Genomic DNA, 20,347 nt, shown 5'->3' with positions numbered 1-20,347 from the left:
TGCGCTGAATTTTGATTCTGGTAATTCGTGCACTAGAGTGTCTATTTCGAGGCAGCGGAGGTATCATATGACACCGCACGTCAAGGCACCGTGGAGCCCTCTCGTGGACTCCCACCCACTTTCCCATTCACCGCGGAGAGGGCTGCTCGCGCTGCCGCTCCCCCTGGCGAGCTAGCATGAAATCTCCCTGCCCCTGCCGAGATCAAATGGAGCTCCTCGCTCAGGGGGTGCGAGTATTACCTCCGCCATGCAATTTCCACTATCAATAATTTAACTTCTTTGCTGCAGAACAGAAGGAGTACATACCGGGCACCAAAGACTCGCACCCCCCACTTCTTTTTAACCAAAGGGAACGTGAAAAAAATAATAGAGTCTGGGAGTTTTGGGGCCGAAGTCTTCCCCAGAGCAGCTGCCTTGATGTTTACTTTGACAAGTAGTGACTGAAAAGGTGGGTTTCTTTTCTTTCTTTCTCTTTCCGTTTTTCTCTGTTTGGTCGGCTGGAAAGCGTGTGGCTTTAGTGAGGTCTGTCATTGCCTCGGCTTCCTGGCTGGAGCAAGTAACTTGGTGTAACGTTATCTGGGGGCGTTCATTAATAAAAAATGCCGTTATTATCTTGATTGAATTCCTATTAGGCAAACTCTGGAGAGGTCAGTGCACGAACTCTGTTTAAGCCGGAGTGTTTAAGACAGCGGAGTAAACCAATAGCCCCATGCTCCGTGCGATTTCATTGTGTGCTCGCGTTTGCAGCTCCGTCGTGCGGGAAGGTGCGGGAAGGTGTGTCTTGTGGCCGGGGAAACGCACGCCCTCTCCTGCAGAACTTGGGTGCTGGGATGGGGCGGAGGGAGTTGCCAGGGAGGGGAGCAAGACCCCGGGGACGCCCGATTTCCACTGGCTCCTTCCCGCCCCGGCGCGGACAGCCGGGGTTTCCGCGGAGGGCGCGGACGCGGGGTTCCCCCGGGCGGGGGTAGGTCGCCCCTCGAAGCGGCGGGCGCGGCGCTTGCGTCCTGCCCAGGCGACCCGGACGGGCGCGAGGTTCGCGGGGCCACGTCGCGGGACCGCAGGGACTGGGAGCGAGGGGCGCGCGGGCCCGGGGAGTCCCGGGAGTCCCGGGGGCTGAGCGGAGTGAGGAAAAGGCGCGGCGTTCCCTTTAAGCGGCCGCCCCGCACGGGTATCGGTGGCGCGGGCGAGCCGGGGGAGGGGGGCGGGGGGCGGCGCCGTTTGACCAATCGAAGCTCAACCGAAGAGCTAAATAATGTCTGACCCGAGCTCGAGGCGCAGGCTGGAGCTCCCGGTCCCCGCCGCCGCCGCCGCCGCCGCCGCTCCCGCCGCCGCGCCCGGGCGCACCCGCCCGCTCGCCGTCCCGCGTCCCCCGTCGCGCCGCGGGCTCCCGGGCGGGGCCGAGGAGCCGGCCCGGCGCGCCCCCCGCCTCCTCCTCCTCGGGAAGCTTTGATGAGACGCTTGAATTGCAGTTGCCACCGCTGCTGTGGGGCCGGCGGCCAGCGGCTCCGCGACGGGGATCGGGGCTGGGCACAGGGGCCAGGAGCGACATAACGATGTGACTCCTCCGCAGGGGACCCGTGAGCTTTGTGTGGACCCGGAGGTAGGCGAGCAGCAGGCGTGGGGCTTGGCGCGGGAGCCGCCCGTCCGCGGGGGAAAGTTGGCTGGGGGGGCCCCGAAGTTGTGGGAAGAGGTCGGAACGCCTTTCCTCCCCTCCTGGAGAAGGGGGACTTGGAGTTGCCCTGGCGGAGCTTTCTCCTCGCATCCCTTGGTCCAGAGGGCAGCCAGGACCTCCGAGGGAGAGGGACCCTGGGCAGCCCTTAAGTGGGGGAGAAAAAGCCTAGAGGAGACGCGGAGCTGCGCGGTGGGAACGGAGACGGCGCCCTGGCGATCCCCCGAAACCCTCCCCTAGCAGAGGCGGGGTCGTGAGAGAGATTTAGGGCGCCAGCTGTCGGGGGCCCTGACTGCGGTGCCTGTATCCGAGCTGGGATAGGAATCTTTCCTCTGAGCTGGGCGGTCCCCGCGCAGATTTGGGGGGGGGGGCGGCTCTTGCTCCTTCAGCCCACACCACCGCACCCCCGGGGCTCCAGCCGGGCTGCACTCGGTCACCTGCGGACTCAACACAGGTCCAGTGCCAATATATCTTGGAAAACTTGAGGCATTCCTGCAGCTCGGACCTGAAAGGGGCTGCAGGACTCCGGAGCTAGCTGCGCCCACACCTCTCCCCATCCCGCGCCCCTCCCTTGGGGCACCTTCTAGGGAAGTACAGAAGTTTTAACTTTCGGGGGCAGCGTGGGGTGTCCTGACTCGCGTGGGTCTCTGGGGATGCAAAGCCGGGGAAAAAGAATGGGTGAGCTGTGCCTGGAAAGAAAGAGTTGAGGCTTGGGGGGTTTATGCCCGACGGGCTGATTAGGGAAATTGCAGAGTGGGGGCACCCCCAGGGGAGATAAGCTTCGGGGCTGCTGGAGTAAACTGGAGTCGCGGTCGGAGGATGCAGTGTTTGTGTGGGGGTGGAGCGGGGTGGAGGGCCAGGGGTTGGGGGCTAGGAGGAGTGGGGCAGGGAGATTGGTGCTAGGGAAGGTAGAGGGTGCCCTCTGCCGGCCCAGCTACCCAGAGCAGCTGCTGGGGCCGAGAGGCTGGGGGTGGGGAAGTGGTAAGGGATGGCTTTTCGGGATCCCTTTGGGAGCTGGTAGGAGGGACTTTTGTTGACTTGTTGAATGATGCTCAGACTCCCGATTCGGATGTATTTTGTTTGACTGGTTGCCTCTCTTTGGCTCCAGTGCAAGTTTTCCTCGCGCTGGGGGAGTTATGATGGGCTACGGTTGGTGTGTTAATGCTTCCTCGATCTAATTTTAGGGTCCTTCAGGTATCTTAACACTCTTCAGTGTCAGCAGTAGCTAGTGAATATTTTTTTGACAAGAATACAAGAATGTTCTTGGCCAGAAGCAAAGAAAATCATATTTCTGACTGTCTATTAATTCCAGTACAGTTATCTTTTAAAGCAAACTAGTATCTAATTGGGACTTTTTAAAAAAACTATATAAAACGTGTTATGCTATTAAATAAGACTTTCAAATTGGTTCGACTTCTTGGAATAGATCTCTTCTCTATTTTTATCCAAAAATCTGTTTGTATGTGTGTTTATAATGTCAAAAGTCATTTTAGTCTTAAAATTGTATACATTTTTTACACTTTTATTTATTGAGGTGTAGTTACGGATTTAATTCTTCTAAACACAGGAATCCTCAATGTTTACCTCCTGCAACATTGTCGTTTTTAAGATGAAGTTTCTGAGCATGTAGTGCTCCATGTTGTCACATGTAATAGATCACATCACACATTGCACTTAGAGATTGCAAAATTTTGGCCCTGGGACCAGGTTCCCTTTAAAACAGTCACTAACTCCTATTGCCTGATTTTGCAGACACCTTGGTTAACATTCTTCTTTTGTAAGTTTACCTCTGGACTACCAGCAGAGGTAAGAGAAAGGAAGGAGACACTTGTTGAAATGTAACCGTAACTTTTACTGGAATTTAAAACACGTGGGTCACCATTACTGGAATTCCAGGGCCATAAAGTCATTATCTTTTTTCTTCTACCTTATTTTGCAAAATGTGATACATGTTGGTAAATACATACCGGTAATAAGTATCTTGAAAGGAGAATTGTTACCTAGGTAGGGCTATTTTAAGTCATTACAGAACATTTTCTATTTATAAATGATATGAGCAGAAAGAAATGATTTCCAGATAAACAAGACTTACGTACATGTTTTGAAGCGTTAGAACATTGCATACACTTAGACATCACATTTTTTAAAAAGCAAAATAGCAGCATAATTTTTCACATACCTTTGGAGCCATTCATAGCCCATTCAGGACTGAATTAGTAACTGGAAATCTTGTTTATTTTAAGGTGATATTTAAGGTCATTTAAGGTATAAATTAGGTCAACATTTGAGTATCCACAAAATAAAGCATCAGGGAAATCTGTTTTAGGATGTCTTCTCAGTAAGTGTAACTTTTAGTTTCAATCAAGAGGAACCAAGAAAATGATCATTTGCCTAAAAAGCAAATGATTCATTTGTACTAGGTGAATTAATAGTCTAAATCTCACAATGGCCAAAGTGGGGTGGGGAGATGCTGTAATATTGCTGGCTCATTTTGAATGACCAGGAGGGGGGAAATCCTGTAAATGCAAATTTCTGAAATCCTGGCTTAAAGTCTTTTCGGTTTCCTTTTTAATAGGGGCACCATGAGAATATAAGCTATTCCCTTCTTCCAGGAATCTTACTCTTCAGTAGTCAAAATGCAGATGATTGATAATCTCATTTCTTTCAAACATAAATAGCTCTGGTTTGTAGCTCAGCACACACAGCAAGCTGGGCACGCCTACCTGATAATAGCAAAGAGCTCTGTTACATTTTTTTTAACCTTTGTCTTTAAAACATTCTGTAAATATCCACCCCCACCCGCATCCCACCCCCCACCCCCTTTCACAAGCACAGAGCACACAGAGCTCTATATTCTATATCCAGGTAGTGAACTTGTGGAATGTAACAGCCAGCAGCTTTGGGTCTCAATCATGGACTTAATCTTCTACTAAGCTTCAAGAATATTGAAGATGTACACAATGGAAAGGTCATACGCATGCAGTTCATTAACATTTTAAGATTTAGGAAGTTAGTCCCATAGTAGAACAATTTTAGACTTTGTGAATGGAAACAGAGAGCATGGGAAGTGTATGATAGCTAAACTCTGAATATCTTCTAAAATGAAAGGCACTCCCATTTCGATGTCCATAATACCGAATTTATTTTAATGGTTGAAACAATTTTCAACTGGCATCTCCTTGTATGGAAGATTGTAATTTGTGCGAGGGGGCCAGCCCAGCCAAATGCAAGTGAATATGTCTCTTTAATAGGGTAATTGCTAACTTTTCTCAACTTGTTTTCAAACGATTGTTATGGAGCACTCAGTTTCCACTAATTGCAAAATTGCTGCTTAATTGAAGGACTCTCAGCCTTCTAGAGCAGCCATTCAGCCCCTGGCAGGCACTGTAATCTCAAGCTGTGAATTGCATTTTAAAGAGGAATGGAGAAGAGAATTCAGGGGAATTTTAGGTTTAAATGCTGGCTGTTCAGTGGAGGAAGAAATCATTTGAACAAGAATCACATTAAGTTGGGTTGTGATAAATTTTCTCTACTAGGGTAAATAACATACCCAGATGGGCTTCAAAGGTGATTGAGCAAACTTACTGGTTACCCTCTGTGTGCATTCACTCTCTTCAGTGTGGAGTAATGTTAAGCAATACATGATGTTGGCAAATGAAATCCGTATGTCATTTGTATGTGGGGTTTAACCCTAGGAAACAGAGGAAAGCTTTGGTATTTTTAAGCTTAGGCATATGTGTCCTCATAGTCCCTTTAAACTTCCACATAAGGTGTAGAATTGTTCAGTCCTAAACAATTTTATACTTAAACGCACCTCTGGTTTTCCAGAACACTTAAACTAAAGCTTTAGAAAAGTCATGGACCCAATTATATAATATACGGAATCATTCTTGATGACAGACATGAAACAATGAAGCTCGCTAATATATTGACTTTGAAAAACTTTTTGAGGTACGGGAATGGTAAATGGGTGTGTTCCCTAAGTGGAACAGGAAGGTGTTCTTATTTCCATAGAAAAGCCTGTGTATGTGGTCCGCCAAGAAGCGTGGAAGCTTTCATTTAAATGCGCGTACTCAAATTCAAGTTCAAACTCTGGGACACTTACGCTCTTGGTGAAACAAATCTAACCAAATAGGCTCGTTGCCCTGATGTCTCATTCATACATTGTCTGAAGTTTGAGGATGGGTTCCATTAAATGAATTGAGGGGCCGGGTATGGGACCAGGAGAGTGGCTAGGCGGAAGCAGAGTAAATTTACAAGCTTCAGTGACAGCCATAATAAAGCACAAGTTTATTTCCAGAGCCCAGAGAGTAACAAATGTTATGCAGTTTTCCCCAAAGGTTCACTTGAAAGAACTTTTCGTTGGTTGTCATGGTAGTAACGTCCTGATTTTGAAAGCTCGCAGAACCTAGTAGCTCTTAAATGTGCTTTCATCTTCATTCCTTTGGTCTGACTGAAGCTTTATGACCACCTTCTGTGTTTTTGACATGCTTTTGCGTATTTAGAGGGAGGAGGGCCGGCAAAGGAGGATTCCTTAATTCCAAGACAATATAACTAGGAAATATAAAATTCTATGATAAAAAGCCACTTAACTTCAAACTGACTTATTAAAATAAAACTAGAAGACAACCTGTCGTTTAATTACAACTAGTGTGTGATAAAATTAAGATTTATATAGTGGGAATTTAAAAAAAAACTGGTATGTTCAAGAAACTTAAGCAACTCATCAAAAATTGAAGTAATAGTGCCACCTAGAGAACAAAATCACCAGCTTTACCAAGCCAAATGGCTTATTTGCCATATGAGTAATTTCTTTTAAGGCTACAGTTACTAGGATTTCCTTGCCACCCTATTCAGATTTGGTGAGTGTGGGGGCTGGGGGCGGGATGTGTAGGGGGGTTATTAGGCAATTGGGATTGGAAGTGAGGTTTTAAAACTGGAAGATCCACAACTCAACACAGACACGAAGTCATTTTAGCATTTTAATATAGTGGCCAAATGTAGACTAGCCTGCCAAGAATAAAGACTGGCTTTTTTTTTTTTCCAACTATTATTTTCAAGATTACGTATTAAAACATTGGGTACAAAGGTTCTGATTTTATTCATTTGCTACAGGCCATTCATTGCACTTTCTGAGATACAGTAACACCAAATAAATTGAATGGAGAGATCTTAAGAATGTCTTTGATCCAAGATCCAATTTTAACTTTAATGATTTGAGAAGAATTAAGAATAAAATAAAGGGTCATATATGTACCAAGACTTTAAACACCAAAAAAGTAAGGGGGAGAAATAGACAAGGAGAAGGAAATTAAAAGAACTGCTTCAGCCTTAGAATAGATAAAAGTCTACATCTGAGCCAGCTCCAAAAAAATAGTAACGGAGCCAGAAACCAATAATTACAAATTAGGTTAAAATTCTTTGATGACGGGGCGCCTGGGTGGCTCAGTCGGTTGGGCGGCCGACTTCGGCTCAGGTCATGATCTTGCGGTCCGTGGGTTCGAGCCCCGCGTCAGGCTCTGTGCTGACTGCTCAGAGCCTGGAGCCTGTTTCGGATTCTGTGTCTCCCTCTCTCTCTGACCCTCCCCCGTTCATGCTCGCTCTCTCTCTGTCTCAAAAATAAATAAACGTTAAAAAAAATTAAAAAAAAAAATTCTTTGATGACAAAATCTGTGTTCAGTTCATTTTTGCATGCTCCCACAAGAGCATCCAAAATAGTGCTGGTAGCAGAGGACGCACTTTGACAAATAATGTTGAATTAACAAATAGATTCATTAATAGTTGCTTCACATTCTGCCAAGGCATGTAGACAATGGAGATACTTTATAATTACAGAAAAATGCTTATTTGTTTTGTTGGCAGAGAAGCAGAAGTTGGAAGAAATGAGTGTAATGCTACTTTTTTTCTAGGACCTATCATTGATGTCTTTTAGTTGGCTTAGTTTTGAAATTTCTTATGCACAATTTGATTCATTCATAAAATTATCATGTTTGGAATGTACAAAATATTAAAAGTCGATTTAGATGGTAGCAACTATAAACTTAACTGGTGGATTTTTGTTTAAATGTTTTCCAAGTTTTGGATGGCAGTTATTGTGCTTCAGGGGTGGAAAATAATATATTGTTTGGTGTTTTCTTTTGCTTTTTTTTGGGGGGGGGCAGCATATGTTAAGTTAGTGTCAGGGTTATCTGGTAAGCAGATAACCCAAGAAGTCATTACATTGCCTGTACTTTGTGTCATCCATAGGAACAATCGGGCGCAGAAAACTTTATTTTTCAGGAAATAAAAAAAGTCCTAAAGAAAGAGACAGGAGGAGGAAAAAGGAAACTCACTGAATACAATTTTTGCCACATGAGATTTAGTCTAATCAGTTGGTTTTAGAGCTGCTGGCTTCAGCATTGCCGCCTTTTCTGATGTTCTTTCTGCCTTCCTGTGTTTTTGAAAACTGAAGCTATGCCCAAATTGAAACAAGTTTCTCTCTCTTTTCACATGTTTCTTTCTTGAATTATGGGGAGTGTTTTCAAACACAGATAAATTTCTTTTTACATCATGCAGAATCTGAAGGTCAAGAAATTTGCTTCATGCTGCTGGAAGGGATGCTTGGCAGAGTCCCAGGCCACATTCCTAGACCAGACTGTCAAAGGTGTTCCCTCTTATGCAACACTGGGAAAGTACATCCAGCATTAACATGTTGGCTGATAATGTATCTAAAGGCACAGATGATATGTTTATCATATTGAAACATAAAGCCAGCAGACATTCTGTTGAATCATAGAATCTGGATCATTTACATTTACTTAGATGTGAACTAGTATGATTCGGTTAAAATCAATTGTATAAAAATGTTAGAATAGGGAGTTATGAAAGGTTTTGGGGGATGACTTACCAGACAGTAGAAAGGAAACCTAGATGTTTTAAGTAACCACAGGTTCAGTGTGAGCCAGTACTGTGACTACAGGCAGTGAACATAGCTACTGAAATTTTGGTCTGCACTCGTACAAGTGTAATACCAAATGGGGAAGCTAATAATTGTCCACTTTTTCGATAGACTATATATAGAATATTATCTTCAAGGAACTGAAATTGCTTATTTATTTATTTATTTATTTAGAATTTATTTATTTTGAGAGAGTGAGAGAGAGAGAGTGCAGGAGCACACAAGTATGCACAAGCAGGGGAGGGACCGAGAGAGGGAAAGAGAGAGAATCCCAAGGAGGCTCTGAAGTGTCAGTGCAGAGCTCAAAGTGGAGCTCGGTCCCACGAACCGTGAGATCATGACCTGAACCGAAATCAAGAGTCAGACGCTTAACCTACTGAACCACCCAGGAGCCCCTTGAAATTGCTTTAGTATGTTGAAATCATTTTGATACAGATACACAGGGCATTTGAAATCCTTCCATGTGAGGGATGGTTGAGGGTATTTGGAATGGGTGGCTGGGGACAGAAAAACTTAGGCCAGAATGGCAAATGGTTTTTGGTCTCTCCTAGCAACTCCCATCACATGATTCCAGCTACCTGGAATGCTGGCTTAAGAAGAATTCTGAAGCCATCCAGGCTCTAAGAGGAGGAATGTTCTAACCGCTAATGCCCGCCATGGCTGGGGGATTGGTGGCGGCACGTGTGGTCATGTTTTTGCCATCCTCATTTACAGGGCAGTCTTCACATGTGGAGCAGGGAGTGGGTTTGTTTTGTGTTGCCCCAGAGAGCAGATCTAGGACCAGTGATATAAATGTTGGAACCATATGTGGTATCTAGAAGTATTTTCAGTTCTATTTAATTTAGCAAATATTGAATGCTGACTGCATACAAAGCACTTCATCAGGGAGACTTACAATCTAACAAAAGAAGAGGCTTTTTATGGATGTGGTCGGTTTCCTGTTGCAGATGTTTAAGCAGAGGCTGAAAACCTTTTAGAAAGGATGCCTGGTAATGTGGGAGGTTGGAGTTGGGTATATGGGATCTGAAGTACCTTTGTGCTCCGAAGTTTTTCAGATACATTGATTGTATCATGAAGTGCGGCTCCCTATTTTTGGTTTACATACAATCCTAATAATGACAATTATATATCTTTGTGTTTGAGTCCTCTGCCTTTGCAGCTTTGTAAATTGAGTATCAGAAGTGCTACACTTCTACTTTTTGCATACTTACATATGGATTCCCAAAAGTAGTTACTTTCCTTTGGATCCGACTCAGCAGAATGTTTCTAAAAAGAGGCCTGATCAGATTCAGATACCCAAAATGCTTAAGAAATTAACTTCTAACGTTTGATTTTCTAGAGAGTTTAGCAGCTGAACTAAAAAACCCTTCTCAACATTCACCTTCCCCTTCTGGAAACCATGAGATCTTCAGATATGACAGTTACCAGAGTTTTTAAATGTGAAGTGTTGAAGAAATGGACCGCTTCCCCAACCCCATCAGGTTTCCACGTAAATTACTTTTTTATTTTTCATTATTAACTTATTTTGCTCTTGTGTAGAGTAATTGGAGATTAACCAACATGGATATGTCGTTATAATGCAAGTTTGGACCATGCGGGTGCACAGCGCACTCCAGTACTCGTGAATATTTATTTATTTTTATTTTTATTAAAAACAAATTTTTAATGTTTATTTTTGAGAGAGAGAGAGAGAGACAGAGCACAAGTGGGGGAGGGGCAGAGAGAGAGGGAGACACAGAATCTGAAGCAGCCTCCAGGCTCCGAGCTGTCAGCACAGAGCCCAATGTGGGGCTTGAACCCACAAACCATGAGATCATGAGCTGAGCAAAAGTCAGACGCTTAACCAACTGAGCCACCCGGGTGCCCTGTGAGTATTTATTTTTATGACTGAGCTCTCAGACTGCTTTCAAGTATTCATATTGTCAGTCAGTGTATCAGACAGTTTACTATTTACATCCCCTTTAGGATATCACATATTTTATGGTTTATGTTGCTGCATGTACGTCTTCTCCTGTTTCAAAGCTCTTCTTTGAAAGAAGAAAAATGTGTTATATACAGGGAATGATTATTTTCCTCATTAATTCACCAAGCATTATTGAGGGCCTGGTGGGTGCGAGGCACTGGGCTAGATAGGGTTTCTTTTCCCTGTATGGATCCATCTATCTTTAGGTACTACCTGAGAGGGAACTCCATTGATTTTCCCGCGTGAGCCTTCCATCACCTCTTCATATACTTGCTTCCAAAGAGGCCTGGTCTTTAGAAAGAAAAAATCTGTTGGGCAACTTCTCTGATTTTCTGTCTGTACTGTATTTTCAGCCATGGGCTGTAACATATTGCACGGACTTATTTCTCTTTTAAGAGTTGATCATTTTGGGGGCGCCTGGGTGGCTCAATTGGTTAAGCATCTCACTCTTGATCTTGGCTCAGGTCATGATCTCATGGGTCGTGAGTTCGAGCCCTGCATCAGGTTGGGCTCTGCCCTGGCAGGGAGGAGAGTGCTTGGAATTCTCTCTCCCTCTCTCCCTGCCCCTACCCCACTAGTGTGCTCGCTCGCTATCCGTAAATATATACATTTAAAAAAAATTTTTTTTATTAATTGGTCTTTTTTATTACTGGATTTTTTTTTAGGTGTCATTTTGTATCCAAATATAAAAATGTTTGTACATATTGTCTGAAACATTTTGCTGTTTGAGGGTATTTCAAGAGGAGCTCTTTGTGCTTGATGCTAGTAGAAGCCACAGTGGAAGAACTTCTGAACCGAAGATGTGGGTTCATTTCCACTGACTTTATGACGGATTTTTTCCCCTTACATATGAGGACATGTTTGGGCCTCTTCGTATTCAGGAATGTGTCTTTCATTTGACAGTGTTTATAAATACTGTGTGTTTTCCCCCTGAAGAAACTTCAGTTTTTGAGAATGCTTCCATTTACTAGAAGCTGGTTTCATGATTATGCTGAGCAAGGAAAAGACAGAAAAATGAGTTTTGTGAACACGATCTTGCCTTTAAACATTAGTCAGTAACAAATTTAGTAATGTCTCTCTTTAGAGTTTACTAAAAACCACTTTTTAATCCATTGGATCTCCTTTCCTGGTGGAGTTACAAGTGTTTTTGCTCAAATATGTGGTGTTCGTGGATCATGGAAATATGCCAACATAACTAAGAGCAGTGTGGCGTCATCAACTCAGAAAGAAATGTTTTTAACCTCTTGATAGATAACAGGGAGGCAAATTTTCACATAGTTCTTCTGTGACTCTCATTAAAATTAGGAAATGGATCAAAAAGTGGTAGTAGGTCTCATTTGCTTGGAGTATCAAAGGTATAGCCACGTCCCCAGCCTTCTTTTTCACTCCTGAGGAGGGCAGGGAGAAAAAGCAGTGAACAAATATTGCCAGAGCACACTCCATTCTTTGTGTTTTGAGACAAACTCAGAGAGATAGGCACATGCCACTAACCTCAAAATTTGTGGTATAAACATAAATAAGTAAATTGTAGGACTGGTTTTCCCCCCTAACAAAATCCTGTACGGAACCCAAATATATAAAACAAAAACCAGTAGGGCTGTTCTAGTTGAACATCCCGTAGGAGCATCAGTGTCCTGTCCCTTTGACCTCAGTTTTGTCCCTTGCAAGAGGTCCCTTGACACTCTGCTCTGCAAAGCCCAGTTAGAAAATTATGGGCTTTTTTTCTCAATAAAAGTCAACAAGTAGAAATGCCAAAGTCCTAAACCTTCCTTCTTCATGAAAATGACTGCCCTCTTTCTCATCCCTCAGCCATTCTTTTGCATTGCCAGTTATATTCACCTGCTGGTTCCAAGTATTCACAAATGAAATTTGGTAAAGGAGATACTTCTACATGAGATTTTTCCTATTGCATAATTTTTAGAAATAATCATAGGTGTATAACAGGTGAGAAGCAATGAGGGATGACCTTAACTTAAACATTTTAGTAGTCATTAGAATTTATCATTTTATAATTAAGAAAATTTTTTATGTTTATTTTTGACAGAGAGAGAGGCACGGTGTAAGCAGGGGAGGGGCAGAGAGAGAGGGAGGCACAGAATCTGAAGCAGGCACCAGGCTCTGAGCTGTTAGCACAGAGCCTGACGTGGGGCTCAAACCCATGAACCGTGAGATCATGACCTGGGCTGAAGTCAGATGCTTAACCAACTGAGCCACCCAAGTGACCCTAGAATTTATCGTTATTAACAAAATTTATTTTAAACTGCTTTTCCTATAAAATTCCAATGTAATTTGTGCTGATTTTCACATTCCTGACAATGACTTTCTTAAAACTTGGAAGGCTCTCTTATTTCAGAACCTCTGATCGTTTCTTCAGAGTCAGTCTCATGTAAAAATCTAGGGGAACCCTCACCATCACTATTCCAAGTAGTATCAGAGGCTATGAAAACTTGCCCTAGAGCTGTAAGCGCTGGTACTAGAACCAAAATTCTGTTGGTTTGTCATCACCAACGTTCCTACATGATTTTCTTGGCTAAAGTCATAGGTAGACAAGGCTGCACACTTCACTGATAATCTGGTCCAAAATCTTGTTTCATGTTTTAAAAATGAGCTCACATATCTCATTCCATTTGACCCTACAAATAACCCTTTGAAAAATATTGAGCAGATATTATTCCCATATAACAGATGAGGAAACTGAAGCTCAGAGTAGCTAAATAGCTTTGATCCAAGATGCACAGCTATAGAACCAGAGGATGGATTATAGCTCCATGACTTCTCCTAACCTAGCCCTTTTACTATCACTGGCTGTTCACAACCATAACCTACAGTATTCAGGTAAGAAGCCATATTTCATCCTTGACATATTAATATGAATGTCTGGCACAGGTGTAGGCCAATATCGTCACCCTGGCCTGGTGTCCACTCTCTACAGAGCAGAGATTGGTGACCCTCTGTGTGCCAAGGAGGAAAATGGTGATGGGAAGATTAAAAAATGTTTATTTTAAAGAGTTTTTAAATTCAGTTGCCTTTTTTTTAAAGAAAAAAAAAACTCTTAAAAAGAGAGAAACGGAATATATGATTTTTGATGTCTTGTTCTTTGAGCTTGTTCGTTAAAATTTTACTTAAAGCTGAGGTTCCTGGTAAGTGAACCACTGGAGAATATAATGTACAGCCATCTTCCCAAACATGGTGATCATCAAAATTACCTTTGGAACTGGAAAAAAGCAAACAACAACACAACAACAACAACAAAAAAAAAACAGATATCAGGTGCTAGTCCCTGAGATTTGTAGGTTTGGAACAGAACCCAGACATATATTATGTTTAGAACCTCCCACAGGTGGTTCCTATGTGCAGGAAAGTTTAAGAATTGCTGAACTAAAAGGCAAATAAATTGAATATCCTGTGATTTAGAGAGACTTATCATTTACTTCATTGTCCAAATACGTGGATTAGTCCATGGTTAGAAGGGATTTGAGGCCTTGTAAATAATCAGAAGTTCAGAGGCTTTGAGATGGGAGGCCTGTTGAAGATATTTTCTGACTCGAAAGATATTTTCTCAGAAACGTCCATATGAGAGCAGAAGACCTGGAACAGTATTCCCCAACTCAATGATCAAGTTGGATTCCACTTACTAGAAGTGTGACCTTGTACGCATTATTTCAGCTGCCTGTGCCTCAGCCTCTTAACAGGGTAGTGGTAGGGATTAAATGTGTTAACACTCGTAAAGTGCTTAGAACAGTGTTTGGCATAGTAAGTGCTTAATGAATTTCAGTCACTGTGTTACTGTTGGCACTTTCCAACCCTAAATAGCACCGTTGATGACTTATTTAAAACCTTGTTAACACGCTTCCTGCCTAAATTTGCTTCACTTTGTACCAAACTTGATGAGACCAAGACTGTTTTGCTGTAATCTTTGGAGTCTAATTTGTTTATTCATGACTCTCTTCCATCTAAATCTTACTCATTCTTCAAGACATAGCTTGAGAGACAGAGTTGGATTCCAGGTCCACCACTGACTAGAGCTATGATCGTGAACGAGTGGCTTAAATTCGTCATGCCTTGAGTAATATTGAGGGAGATATTTTGCCTCACCCTGTGATTCCACAAGCGTGTCTGCTTTCTAAAATGCACAAGAGAAGGGTTCAGATCGGAGGATCATTCTGGGTCCTACTCTTGTCCCCTTACTTGCTCCTTTCTGTGAGAAGCAATTAATCTGATTGATGGGACCTTACTGAATCTGTTCTCTACTGGAGTGTCTCCAGTGTATAAACCAAAGCAATGGACTGCTGCAGTGAAATTGAGCCCACTTCTCCCTTGTGGGACCTCCTTCTCCTCTGTGGGACCACCACATCTGAATTTGTAGGTTCTTGGGGTTCTAGCCATCATGCAGTAAGCAATATTTGGAAGGCTGGCTTCTTGCAGGCCCTGCCCAAACCTCTGCCCTCTCGGTTCTCATTTTCCTGCCTTTATTTGAGATAATAGGAAATAGACCCCACCATGTTTTCTAACCCAGCTTTGCTAACCTGACTCTGTATTTTGATTCCCACTTGGCAACGTGTTTCTATTCTGTTCTCAATTCAGAATCCCAAAGGGAGGACGTATGATTACCCCGAATATGAACTGATAAGTAAGAAGTTGAATAAATGGTAATGTTTTTCAGAGTTGAATGAGATAGGGTCCTTTTCCCAAAACAGCTGTCTTATAAGTTAGATTTTTTTTTCCTCATGTATTTTAGTCTTTAAAAATTTTTATTTTAATTCAGGTTAGTTAATTCTACAGTTAAAATTGTAAACCCTTTGAAAGCAAAAACTGTGTGTCCTACATTGTCTTAGTTCCCACAGCACATGGCTGATTGATGGGCATAAACATTGTAGGTGGCGCCAGAGGCACTTACTAAATAAGTCAACATTTCTTTCCCACATGGAAAAGATAAAGGCTTCACCATTGTCATGTTCAGCTAGGCAAGCACTGGGAATGGGAAATCATTTCTAGGTAAGTAGCCATAAATGAGTCTTGATTTCCAGCTTACATGCTCCAAAAGCTCACCACCATTGAACTCTTCTTGGGTACTTTTCTTGCTTTGTGGCTTGTAGGTAATAAGAAGTTAAGCATATCAGATAACGTAATCTTTTTGTTCTACACGATATGGTCTATAATGAGCAAAAACCTGGTCCAATAGCCTCCTCTTCTCTGTCCCCCCCCCCCTCCCCCGTTCATTCCCTCTTTCGGGACTGCCCTTGGGCTTATGTCAATGACAGCATATTCTACATTGAACTATAGTTGTTGATCTAATATGGGTCTAGTCTATTCCCCATTCCCTCTCTAGCAGTGAAGTCCCCAAAGGCAAGGATTCTATCTCATTCATCTTGGTGTCCCTGGTGTCTGTGCTCAGAGACTGTTAGGTAACAAAAGGTTAAAAAGCAAATTTTAGGAGAAGGCTAAGTCACAGTTCTCCTAAGCTGTGAGTTTGACATGTTGACCCCATGAAAGGCTTTCAAGGATAACCCAACCACAGAAGGGAAGATGACCTTGGTGGCTCTGAAGGGAGAAAAGGCAGACATGGAGCTTTAAAAATATTTGTGGGTTTTTTTCCTCATGGAATAATCATGGTCTACCACTGAGTTTTCTTCACGTGAGGGATGACAGAAACGCAGCTGGTTATGACCTTTCGCTTCAATGATATGACCAGAGCTCGGCGGATGAAACGTGAGCTTGAATCTCTGACCCTGAATGTATACCTTGGAGGTGTCAGCTCATTAACATTTTTTAAGAACTATTTTTGATCTTGTGAACCTCTAAGTGATTAGAGTGTGAAATTGACCAGTTGGGGTAACACTGAAACACTTCCTTGAAAGCTACTGACCGCTGAGAGTGCACCCACCTCTGGTCCATAGATCTCTGATTTTCTTGTTTTACATAAAAGTCAGTGAGTTTAAAGTCAGCATTCAGTCACTTGAAGACTCCATTAAGAGTTACCAAGTTGCGGGGCTCCTGGCTGGCTCAGTGAGTAGAGCATTTGACTCTTGATCTTGAGGTCATGAGTTCAAGCCCTACATTGGGCGTAGAGCTTACTTACAAAAAAGTAAGAGTTGCTAAGTTGATCATTTCCACTTTACATGAGGCAGACTTGAAAATTATTTTCCTTAAGCAAAATATGTCTAAAGTCAGTGAGTTTTTAATAACCTTTGCCGAATAAATAAATGAATCATTAAAATGTATATAATGTATTCTTACTCAGAGATAGTTTAAGGTTCTTATGCAAGAAGAGACTCTGACTTGAAATAATATAGGTTAGTAAGCCTACTAGAGAAATTTCTCTAAAGAATCATGGACTGCTGTGAAATGAAGCTGGAGGTGGAAGGACATTGTATTCGACTCAAAGAGGCATTGCAGCTCCTCAGAATGGCCTAAAGTTGAGATCCATTTCATTAAGAGGTGGTCCCAGAATGCATTGCACCATTTAAACTACTAAGACCCCGCTGGAGCCAGGCATCCTGCACAGGGTCTGCCTTAACCAAAAATAGAAAAGAATTCTTTACTTTCTTCTTTCTAAGTTCCATATAGCCTTCTGGTGTTTCACCATGTCTCTAGGTAGCTGTACCGAGTACAGCACCTCCAGTGAACTTCCTGTGGTTATTTCCTGCCTCTAGGAATGTTGCACTTCAGGAGGGTGTGGAAAGCCACCCTTGGATTTTCATGATTAGTTTAGCATTGTGATGCAGCTTTGACCATCCGTTTAATGGGAGATCTGCTTTCCAGATGACTGCACATATGGAGATGAGAAGCTTTTTTTTTTTGTCCTTTTTTTTTTTTTTTTTTGCCTTTATAAAGCATGGTTTTTCATTCAGTTTCTAAATTTGGGGTAAAAGGTCTCTTAGGGAGTATTTTCAGAAGTGTTTGAAGTTCGTATCTGATTTTAGAAGAAAGTTGGAGGCCTAATTTCACCTGTGGTGACAGGCACCTGTCTCCAACAACTATACTGATCACTATGGATAAGGGCCATCCTTTTGGATCATTCATTCAACATTGATCTGTCATTCATATATTCAAGCCTGTGTCCTTAAAGTTTGCCCTCAGATATGTCATGTCTCCCTAATTTCCCTGTCAGGTTTATGGAATTTGCAGTATATGTATTTGCAGATGACCACATATGGAGTCATTTAACCACATGCCCTCTTCTTCAAGTCTGTCTTTGTTAGCCTGCTCTTGTTTTCTGTTTACATCTTGAGACTTTTTTTGGAGATTTCCTCTCCCCTCCACCATCTCAGTGTCTCAGAGACTCTTGGCAATGGGTCTTGTTCCCCTCCTATGTTTGTCTATGGTCACCCCTCCGGCTGGTGGTGTGTTTAACATTTCTTTGTACAATTGCTCTTTACGGTTTATAAAACTCTTTTCCTTGTGTTGATGATCCTTGGCATGACGCTGTGAGTCAGGCAGGGTGAGATTCCTTATCCTCCTCGTTATCACAGAGCTGAGGCAACAGGGTCCTTCAAGGTTCATGGGAATTCAGGGACCTTCAAGGTCCATGAAGATTTCCCCATGAATTAGCCCAATTTGTTGGTTAAAGAGTGGCCGATTATCAGCCATTTCATGGGGTCAACTTAATAACAGGTGGGAAGGCAGGCCCAGAACTCAGGTCTTCATTCCTTAGCCCTAGAGACTATCCTCTATAACTAACTGTCCCATCTTGTACTGGTTTCTTCCAGGAAATGTCCCAGAAATTGAGATGGCATTTAACGGACTTCTTAATTTTAGTCACTACTGGGACATAGCAAAGGAACTTGTGTAAATTTCTTGAGTGTCTGTTGCACCCAGGCAGTGTAGGAGAGTCATTTGTGTCAAAAGTGAAGACTAGGTTAAACTTTTTTAAAAATTTGGTTAGTTTTAATTTTATTTTAAAAAAATGTTTGTCTATGTATTTTGAGAGAGAGAGAAAGCATGCGGGAGAAAGGCAGAGAGAGAAAGAGAGGGAGAAAATACCAGGTAGACTCCATGCCACCTGCACGGAGTCCAACATCCCAGAAACTGTGAAATCATGACCTGAGCTGAAATCAAGAGTTGGTCACTCAACTGACCGAAATGCCCAGGTGCCCCAAATTTAATTTTTTGATAGTTAATTTACTTACATGATTCAAAATCAAACTAATATTAAATAAGTCTACATTGAAGTGTCTTGTTCACCTCAGGTTCCTCATCCAACACATACCATCTATAGATCAGCATTTGTACTGGTCTCAGGTGAATTCTTCATAGTATGTTTTATGGAAATATAAGTAAATATGAATGTATTGTTATTTCCCCCCATTTTTTAAAGTATTTAAGTAATTTCTACATCCTATTTGGGGGACTCAAACTCATGACCCCAAGGTCGAGAGTCACATGCTCTTCTCTGAGCCAGCCAGGTACCCCTATTTTCCCTCATTTTTTGAAAAAAAAGTAGTATGCCATAGGTACACTGTTCTGCACCTTGCTTTTATCACTTATCAATATATTTCACAGAGCTTTATATTTCAGTATGTAGGCAACTAACTTGTTCTTTACAGTTGTGTGGATTCTCTTGTAAGTATCCAGTATAGTTTATCTGTTTTACTGTAACTGGAAATTTCTCAACCTCTCGTATTTTTGCTATTATATGCCTTTTTGCAGTTACCAACCTTGGCTATTCATTTTGTACATGTGCACCTACCTGTATATGTACGTTTATTCTCAGAAATGAAATTGCTGGATCAGCGGGAAAATCCACTTATAATTTTGATAGATAACGCCTAAGTGCCCTGCAAAGGGCTTGAACTTTTTCTATTCCCACCATCAATGTATGAGAATGACTGTTTCTTTATAGCCTCACCGGCAGAGTGTGTGTCAATCTGAAAGGTGCAAAATGGAATGTGAACTTCTAAGTGAGGTCTCTGCCTCTGACCTTGCCCCTGGTGTGTGGAGGGAATATTGCACAGTTCCAAGATGTGGTGCAGACAGTGGAAATAACACTTCACCATGGCCATGGGCTTATGCCAGCTCTGGTGGCACACACACACAGAACTGACCCACATTGCCACCAGCAGAAATTCTTGCAATGGAATTTTGAGCACGTGGTCATTATTCACCTAACTGGCAATGGTAGATCTAAAGACCACAACAGTGTTTACTGGAACAGAAAAGGAGATTGTTCCAACACAACACACTGTGTACCAGGCTTTCCATGCTCATTTTGCAGCTGTTAGCCTTATCTCAAGGTACGGAGTTCCAGAGATACATCCCAAATCACAGACAGTATTGCTGAACCTGGAACTTTCACACCCAAGGGGATGTACTTTTGAGTAATGATTTTGCACTTTCCTGAAGATTTATAATTGAGTAATTAGTACTCTATAAGAGAAATTAAAACTGGTGGAGTACAATGTACACGTTGAACTATGATGCAGCATTGCTAGACTTATGTAAAGTGAAGTTTCCAGGCAGGTTCCTGCATCATACAAATAGGGCATCATGTGAAAACACAGGCTTTATAGCTTAGATAACATCTCCACATTCCAGGTCATGTTCACATGACTCTACCATTCTCATTGGAAACACTGATTCTTAGTCTTCTTTTTCTCGGCAGACAGTGTGCTATATTTAGAAAAAGAAAATTCCCGTTAGTTCCACTGCACAAAAATGTGTGGTAAAAGGAGCCTGGCAGAATGGTTAGTCCATTCAAACAGGTATTCTGCTTTTTCATAGAATTTTTTGGGGGATACTTTCAAAGGGAAAACCACTCCTCTTCCTCTCTCTGACCTAG

The 20,347-nt window shown here is 42.5% G+C and overlaps 1 protein-coding gene across 1 annotated transcript in view; it reads left to right on the top strand.

Moving 5' to 3' along the window:
* The first annotated feature begins 379 nt into the window (after positions 1-379).
* BDNF (brain derived neurotrophic factor) overlaps positions 380-20,347 on the top strand; it is a 35,435-nt gene continuing 15,467 nt past the window's right edge. The window contains exon 1 of the mRNA XM_015544869.2: positions 380-448. The gene's annotated coding sequence lies outside the window, so the exon portion shown is untranslated. The remainder of the gene's footprint in view (positions 449-20,347) is intronic.

The sequence above is a fragment of the Panthera tigris genome, chromosome D1, assembly GCF_018350195.1.
Source record: "Panthera tigris isolate Pti1 chromosome D1, P.tigris_Pti1_mat1.1, whole genome shotgun sequence".
Taxonomy (NCBI): Eukaryota; Metazoa; Chordata; class Mammalia; order Carnivora; family Felidae; genus Panthera; species Panthera tigris.
This window is presented reverse-complemented; position numbering and strand designations above follow the sequence as displayed.